This window comes from Oncorhynchus keta, unplaced genomic scaffold (genome assembly GCF_023373465.1).
Source record: "Oncorhynchus keta strain PuntledgeMale-10-30-2019 unplaced genomic scaffold, Oket_V2 Un_contig_1659_pilon_pilon, whole genome shotgun sequence".
Lineage (NCBI taxonomy): Eukaryota > Metazoa > Chordata > Actinopteri > Salmoniformes > Salmonidae > Oncorhynchus > Oncorhynchus keta.
Window position 1 is genome coordinate 51509 of NW_026280004.1, and position 8891 is coordinate 60399.

The 8891-nt window shown below is 49.2% G+C and overlaps 1 pseudogene; it reads left to right on the forward strand.

Annotated features, from left to right (window-relative positions):
- Nucleotides 1–518: 518 nt before the first annotated feature.
- On the forward strand, nucleotides 519–3478 carry LOC127919410 (troponin I, fast skeletal muscle-like; annotated as a pseudogene).
- The last annotated feature ends 5413 nt before the right edge of the window (nucleotides 3479–8891 follow it).

Sequence of the window (8891 nt, forward strand, 5' to 3'; positions counted from 1 at the left end):
ATAGAAGCCAAAACCCAGCCAGTACACTAAGTGTCCAGACGACATGGTCTATGTCTGTTAGACAAACCCAGCCAGTACACTAAGTGTCCAGACTACATGGTCTATGTCTGTTAGATAGAGCCAGCAGCCCAGACAGGTATTTTTGGGGGACGTGTGTTGACCATTTGGCTGCACCCTGTCTTGGGACACTTTAAGGAAAGTCCACAGGAGACGGGCAGGGAGGGAGTTCTCAGCTGTTGTGGTTTCGGGTGTTAGTCAGCTACCCCCCTTCACCACCACCACACAGGAACGCTCAAATAGACCCATGATACAAGACAACTGCCTTACCACACCCTGTCTAAATGTAGAGATGTGTTGTGCCCTCTACCCCTGAGGGTTGTGTGTTAAAATGAATCATTTCCACAAAGGGTGGACTATAATGGTACACTGAGTTAAATGCCATAACTATCATATCTTCACACGCTGACAACTTATTCACATCTCTCTTCAAAAGGAAGTGATATCAACCACCGGCCAAGATGTCAGAGTACGTACTGATTCTGTTTGAGTACAATTACAGCTCTCTCAGCATGTTCATTTTGATTGAGATATCTTCTAAGAATCAAGAATTCCATATGTTATACATGTCTACTTTTTGGTGATCTTCAGGAGCATTCAGTACATCAACCGTATAATATGTGGTTTTCATCCCAAGCTCTTAAAGCTGTGTATCTCAACTCATGTTTTTCCTCCCCTCCTCCTCCCCTCCCTCCCCTCCCCTCCCTCCCTCCCTCCCTCCCTCTCCCCCTCCCTCCCTCCCTCCCTCCCTCCCTCCCTCCCTCCCTCCCTCCCTCCCTCCCTCCCTCCCTCCCTCCCTCTCTCCCTCCCTCCCCTCCCCTCTCCCTCCCCTAACCCTCCCCCTCCCCCCCCCCCCATCTAATCTTCTCTGAAGTAAAAAAGATGTCGTACATGAGTCGCAGGCAACATCTGAAGGTAAGGAGGAGGCCTAGACGCACAACAACGCTTCATAATATCCCGTTAGGATTGAGTCCACATTAACATTTATTTTTTTTTTAAAGGATTCTAGATTTTATATATCAATTATCAAATAAAAAAAAATAGAATTCAAGATTTCAAAACATAAATACATAAATAAAACATAAAAACATGTTTTCCTCTTTTCCTCTTTAATCCAAATAGTCAAATTATTGACAAAATGTCCATGTAAACAACTACATTTCTGATCAACTGGCTAACCATTGTGTCTGGGTACACGAACCACTTCCCTGTGTTATTTCCCCAGAGCTTGATGCTCCAGATTGTCCAGGGTTCGAACCACTTCCCCTGTGTTATTTCCCCAGAGCTTGATGCTCCAGATTGCCCAGGGTTCCGAACCACTTCCCCCTGTGTTATTTCCCCCAGAGCTTGATGCTCCAGATTGCCCAGGGGTTCCGAACCACTTCCCCCTGTGTTATTTCCCCCAGAGCTTGATGCTCCAGATTGCCCAGGGGTTCCGAACCACTTCCCCCTGTGTTATTTCCCCCAGAGCTTGATGCTCCAGATTGCCAGAGCTTGATGGGGTTCATAGAGGCTGAGGCCATCCAGGCAGAGGAGGACAAAAACAGCTACATGGATGAGAATGTCCTCCTTCAGGGGTCCCTGAATCCATGCAGGAACTCCAGGTATGAAGAGCGGTAGCTGTTGACCAACCTATGGAGAGCTACTGTGTGTGCAGGTTTTTGCTCCAGACCCACTACAACATAACTGATTCAGCAGCTGACTAGCTCCATCAGGGGTGTTAAAGTAAGGGTGGAACAAAATCAATGGCTGGATTGTAGCTTTCCAGGATATTCAGTTATATAATTTATATCATTTCACAAATATGTCCTATTTTCTTTAAATGTACTTATTTTACCCAGACCCACTACAACATAACTATCTCTCTCTCTCAGGGGTGTCTAAAGTAAGGGTGGAACAAAATCTCTCTTGTAGCTCTCCTCGCTCTCTCGCTCTCTCCTCCTCTCTCTCTCTCTCTCTCTCTGTCTCTCTCTCTCTCTCTCTCTCTCTCTCTCTCTCTCTCTCTCTCTCTCTCTCTCATTTGCTCTCTCCTCTCTCTCTCTCCTCTCTCTCTCTCCTCTCCTCTCTCTCCTCTCTCTCTCTCCTCTCTCTCTCTCTCCTCTCTCTCTCTCTCTCTCTCTCTCGCTCTCTCGCTCTCTCCTCTCTCTCTCTCTCTCTCTCTCTCTCTCTCTCTCTCTCTCTCTCTCTCTCTCTCTCGCTTCTCTCTCTCCTCTCTCTCTCGCTCTCTCCTCTCTCTCTCTCTCTCGCTCTCTCCTCTCTCTCTCTCTCTCGCTCTCTCGATCTCTCCTCTAGGATCTGTGTAAGAAGCTCCACCAGCAGATTGATGCAGTGGATGAACAGAGATATGACACGCAAAGCAAAGTAGCCAAGTCTGATAAGGAGGTGCAGTTACATTCCTGGACAGATGGTGATTCCTCAGTATAAAGGGGGAATTTCACTGACGAGCATGCTCTCTCTCTCTCTCTCTCTCTCTCTCTCTCTCTCTCTCTCTCTGTCTCCTTTCTCTCTCTCTCTCTCTATCGCTCGCTCTCTCTCTCGCTCTCTCTCTCGCTTCTCTCTCGCTCTCTCTCTCTCTCGCTCTCTCTCTCTCTGTCTCTCTCTCGCTCTCGCTCTCTTGCTCTCTCTCTCTTTCTCTCTCTCTTTTCAGATTGAGGATCTGAAGATAAAACTACAAGACCTGAAGGGCAAGTTCAGGAAGCCCGTCCTGAAGAAAGTCCGCATGTCTGCTGATGCTATGCTCCAGGCTCTGCTGGGCTCCAAACACAAGGTGTCCATGGATCTGAGGGCCAACCTGAAGCAAGTCAAGAAGGAGGTCAAGGAGGAGGTAGGGTTGCTTCTATTTTACTGAGTAGGATTGGAATGTGTCCAAGACGCCCCATACTACAGACTGACAGACTGCCTTACACAATTTTGAATATCAGGTTCCCAACCACCTTATAACCTCATCCAAAATCTCCTCTCCCTCCTCTCCTCTCCTCTCCTCTCCTCTCCTCTCCTCTCCTCTCCTCTCCCTCCCCTCCCTCCTCTCTCCCTCCCTCTCCTCTCCCTCCTCTCCCTCCCTCCTCCCCTCTCTCTCTTCCTTCTCCTCTTCCTCTTCTCTCCTCTCTCTCCTCTCCTCTCCTCTCTCCTCTCCTCTCCTCTCCTCTCCTCTCCCTCCTCTCCTCTCCTCTCCTCCTCCTCTCCTCCCCTCTCCTCTCCTCTCCCTTCTCTAACTCCACAGGTGAAAGATGCAGCTGACTGGCGTAAGAACATAGAGGACAAGGCTGGCATGGACGGTAGAAAGAAGATGTTTGAGTCCGACCCTTAAGACCCTTTAACAAGACCCCTAATATGTGTATTTGTGTTCATATGTCTCATCTGATAACATCCTCCATTTTAATCTACATTCTCCTCCTGTCATTCCTATTTACACTGCTCTGTCTAATAAAAAAGAAAATATTCAATATTTTGTTATTTATTTTTTTATAATGGGGGAAATGGACAAATTGTAAAATGTAAGCATGCGTGACTGTGAGTCAGTGGAGGCTCCTCAGAGGAGGAAGTGAAGGACCATCCTCCTCGGTCAATTTCATAAAAATAAAATTGCGAAACATTAAAAAAGTTATACTTTGTAGATAAAACTATACTAAATATATTCACGTCACCAAATAATTGATTAAAACACATTGTTTGCATTGAAATTTACAGTAGCCTCAGCAGCGCTCTGAAGGGTAGCACCATGGTGTAGCCGGAGGACAGCTAGCTTCCATCCTCCTCTGGGTACATTGACTTCAATACAAACCACAGAGGCTCACGGTTCTCATCCCCTTCCATAGACTTTACACAGTAATTATGACAACTTCAACAGAACGTCCTCCAACCTATCAGAGCTCTTGCAGCTTGAACTGACATGTTGTCCACCCAATCAAAGGATCAGAGAATGAATCTAGTACTGAAAGCATAAGCTACAGCTAGTTAGCACTGCAGTGCATCAAATCTAGTGAGTAGTTGACTCAAAGATAGAGAAAGACAATAGTTGAACAGTTATGAACTAATTAATTTCTTCAAAAATCAAGGAGAAGCAAGAGAGAGAGAGAGAGAGAGAGAGAGCTAGATATATTTCTTATTTTATTTAACTTTCAGTTACTTAGCTAGCGAATGCAGCTAGCTAGTTTAGCCTACTCAAATCCGGCTCAAACAGAGAAAGATGCTATGTTACTTGGCTGGCTATGGCTATCCAACAACGGAACTCTTCCAAGTCAAGGTTAGCGTTTGGTTTGATTAATTTATTGTCACCGTGGCCTGCCAGTGTAAGTGCTAAACTGCTTGCTGCTAACTGTACACTGTACTGCATGATTGTAGCGGGTTTACTAAAGTGTTAGCTTCTAGAAGCTATGTTGTTGACTTGACGTTAGCTAATATGGTGATAAGGATTTAGGCTGTGTGTAGCTGTTAGTGTTATGATATGAAGGTTTGGCATGGAAAGGTTTTTTCGCCTGGTCACAGACAGCTGACGTGTTGTGCACTGAAGACCACAAGTGAAGGGAAAGGTGAGACGAGGAGAGTACGTAGATGCCAGAAGGGAATTATACAACAATCTGGCTGCTATGAAATGTGTGTGCCTTTACTGAGGAGTGGCTTCTGTCTGGCCCAACCATAAAGGCCTGATTGGTGGAGTTCTGCAGAGATGGTTGTCCTTCTGAAGGTTCTCCCATCTCCACAGAGGAACTCTGAGCTCTGTCAGAGTGACCATCGGGATCCTGGTCACCTCCCTGACCAAGGCCCTTCTCCCCCGATTGTTCAGTTTGGCAGGGTTGCCACCACTAGGAAGAGTCTTGGTGGTTCCAAACTTCTTCCATTTTTACAATGATGGAGGCCACTGTGTTCTTGGGAATCTTCAATGCTGCAGAAATGTTTTGGTTCCCTTCCCCTGATCTGTGCCTGAACACAATCCTGTCTCGGAGCTCTACAGACAATTCCTTCGACATCATGGCTTGATTTTCTGTTCTGACATGCACCTTCAACTGTGGGACCTTATATAGACAGCTGTGTGACTTTCCCAAATCATGTCCAATCAATTGAATTTACCACAGGTGGACTCCAATAAAGTTGTAGAAACATCTCAAGGATGATCAATGGAAACAGGATGTACCTGAGGTAAATGTTGAGTCTGATAGCAAAGGGTCTGAATACTTATGTTAATAAGGCATTTCAGTTTTTGTTATCAATACATTTGCAAGTTTTTTTTTCACTTTGTCATTATGGGGTATTGTGATGTCATTATGGGGTATTGTGATGTCATTATGGGTATTGTGATGTCATTATGGGTTATTGTGATGTCATTAGGTATTGTGTGTATATTGATAAGGATGTTGTATTTATTTAATCCATTTTAGAATAAGGCTGTAACTCAACAAAATGTGGAAAAGTTGAGGGGTCTGAATACTTTCCCAACGAGCTGTATATTATAGTAAAAGAAAACTACTAAAATTAAAAACATTTTAATAAATTAATGGGGCCAAATTATGATGTAATTATGACATTGTAGGTTTCCGTAATATAAATAACCCATCATCCATTGTGCTTTTCCTCCACTAGATGGTATGATGCACACACATGCACACACACACACACACACACACACACACACACACACACACACACACACACACACACACACACACACACACACACACACACACACACACACACACAGACAGACAGACAGACAGACAGACAGACAGACAGACAGACAGACAGACAGACAGACAGACACACACACAGACACAGACTGGGGGGATTCTTCTGAGACACTGGGGGATTCTTCTGAGACACTGGGGGTTCCTCTGAGACCCTGGGGGATTCTCTGAGACCTGGGGGTTCCTCTGAGACACTGGGGGATTCCTCTGAGACACTGGGGGGTTCCTCTGAGACACTGGGGGTTCCTCTGAGACACTGGGGGTTCCTCTGAGACACTGGGGGTTCCTCTGAGACACTGGGGGTTCCTCTGAAACACTGGGGGGGTCCTCTGAGACACTGGGGGTTCCTCTGAGACACTGGGGGGTTCCTCTGAGACACTGGGGGTTCCTCTGAGACACTGGGGGTTCCTCTGAAACACTGGGGGTTCCTCTGAGACACTTGGGGGTTCCTCTGAAACACTGGGGGTTCCTCTGAAACACTGGGGGTTCCTCTGAGACACTGGGGGTTCCTCTGAGACACTGGGGGTTCCTCTGAGAAACTGGGGGTTCCTCTGAGACACTGGGGGTTCCTCTGAAACACTGGGGGTTCCTCTGAAACACTGGGGGTTCCTCTGAGACACTGGGGGTTCCTCTGAGACACTGGGGGTTACTCTGAGACACTGGGGGTTCCTCTGAGACACTGGGGGATTCCTCTGAGAAACTGGGGGTTCCTCTGAGACACTGGGGGTTCCTCTGAGACACTGGGGGTTCCTCTGAAACACTGGGGGTTCCTCTGAGACACTGGGGGTTCCTCTGAAACACTGGGGGTTCCTCTGAGACACTGGGGGTTCCTCTGAGACACTGGGGGTTCCTCTGAGACACTGGGGGTTACTCTGAGACACTGGGGGGTTCCTCTGAGACACTGGGGGATTCCTCTGAGAAACTGGGGGATTCCTCTGAGACACTGGGGGTTCCTCTGAAACACTGGGGGTTCCTCTGAGACACTGGGGGTTCCTCTGAGACACTGGGGGTTCCTCTGAGACACTGGGGGTTCCTCTGAGACACTGGGGGTTCCTCTGAGACACTGGGGGTTCCTCTGAGACACTGGGGGTTCCTCTGAGACACTGGGGGGTCCTCTGAGACACTGGGGGATTCCTCTGAGACACTGGGGGTTCCTCTGAAACACTGGGGGTTCCTCTAAGACACTGGGGGTTCCTCTGAGACACTGGGGGTTCCTCTGAAACACTGGGGGGTTCCTCTGAAACACTGGGGGTTCCTCTGAGACACTGGGGGGGTTCCTCTGAGACACTGGGGGTTCCTCTGAGACACTGGGGGGATTCCTCTGAGACACTGGGGGTTCCTCTGAGACACTGGGGGTTCCTCTGAGACACTGGGGGATTCCTCTGAGACACTGGGGGTTCCTCTGAGACACTGGGGGTTCCTCTGAGACACTGGGGGTTCCTCTGAGACACTGGGGTTGGTTCCTCTGAGACACTTGGGGGTCCTCTGAGACACTGGGGGGTTCCTCTGAGACACTGGGGGTCCTCTGAGACACTGGGGGTTCCTCTGAGACACTGGGGGGTCCTCTGAGACACTGGGGGTTCCTCTGAGACACTGGGGGGGTCCTCTGAGACACTGGGGGTTCCTCTGAGACACTGGGGGTTCCTCTGAGACACTGGGGGTTCCTCTGAAACACTGGGTGGGTTCCTCTGAGACACTGGGGGTTCCTCTGAAACACTGGGGGGTTCCTCTGAGACACTGGGGGTTCCTCTGAGACACTGGGGGGTCCTCTGAGACACTGGGGGTTCCTCTGAGACACTGGGGGGTCCTCTGAGACACTGGGGGTTCCTCTGAGACACTGGGGGGTCCTCTGAGACACTGGGGGTTCCTCTGAGACACTGGGGGTTCCTCTGAGACACTGGGGGTTCCTCTGAGACACTGGGGGTCCTCTGAGACACTGGGGGTTCCTCTGAGACACTGGGGGGAGGTCCTCTGAGACACTGGGGGTTCCTCTGAGACACTGGGGGTTCCTCTGAGACACTGGGGGTTCCTCTGAGACACTGGGGGTTCCTCTGAAACACTGGGGGGTTCCTCTGAGACACTGGGGGTTCCTCTGAGACACTGGGGGGTCCTCTGAGACACTGGGGGATTCCTCTGAAACACTGGGGGTTCCTCTGAGACACTGGGGGTCCTCTGAGACACTGGGGATTCCTCTGAGACACTGGGGGTTCCTCTGAGACACTGGGGGTTCCTCTGAGACACTGGGGGTTCCTCTGAGACACTGGGGGTTCCTCTGAGACACTGGGGGTTCCTCTGAGACACTGGGGGGATTCCTCTGAGACACTGGGGGGGTTCCTCTGAGACACTGGGGGTTCCTCTGAGACACTGGGGGTCCTCTGAGACACTGGGGGTTCCTCTGAGACACTGGGGGGTTCCTTCACAGCTATCTTTGGGAGTGATGGGTGATGGACTTCCAGAGGGGCACAGTGGTACTCCCTACGGCCATTTTGTTTTTTAGAAGATTCCAATGTTAGGAATAATGTTACGGATTTGTAATTATGTAACGGAATTGTGTTCAGAATATGACTTGACTAGTGGCTATATGACCAGGTCATGTTGGGGTCAGAATGGGGCGTGTCTAGCAGCTATATATGACCAGGTCATGTTGGGGTCAGAATGGGGCGTGTCTAGTGGCTACATATGACCAGGTCATGTTGGGGTCAGAATGGGGCGTGTCTAGCAGCTATATATGACCAGGTCATGTTGGGGTCAGAATGGGGCGTGTCTAGTGGCTACATATGACCAGGTGATGTTGGGGTCAGATAGGGGCGTGTCTAGCAGCTATATATGACCAGGTCATGTTGGGGTCAGAATGGGGCGTGTCTAGTGGCTACATATGACCAGGTCATGTTGGCGTCAGATTGGGGCGTGTCTAGTAGCTACATATGACCAGGTCATGTTGGGGTCAGAATGGGGCGTGTCTAGTAGCTACATATGACCAGGTCATGTTGGGGTCAGAATGGGGCGTGTCTAGTAGCTACATATGACCAGGTCATGTTGGGGTCAGAATTGGGCGTGTCCAGTAGCTACATATGACCAGGTCATGTTGGGGTCAGAATGGGGCGTGTCTAGTAGCTACATATGACCAGGTCATGTTGGGGTCAGAATGGGGCGTGT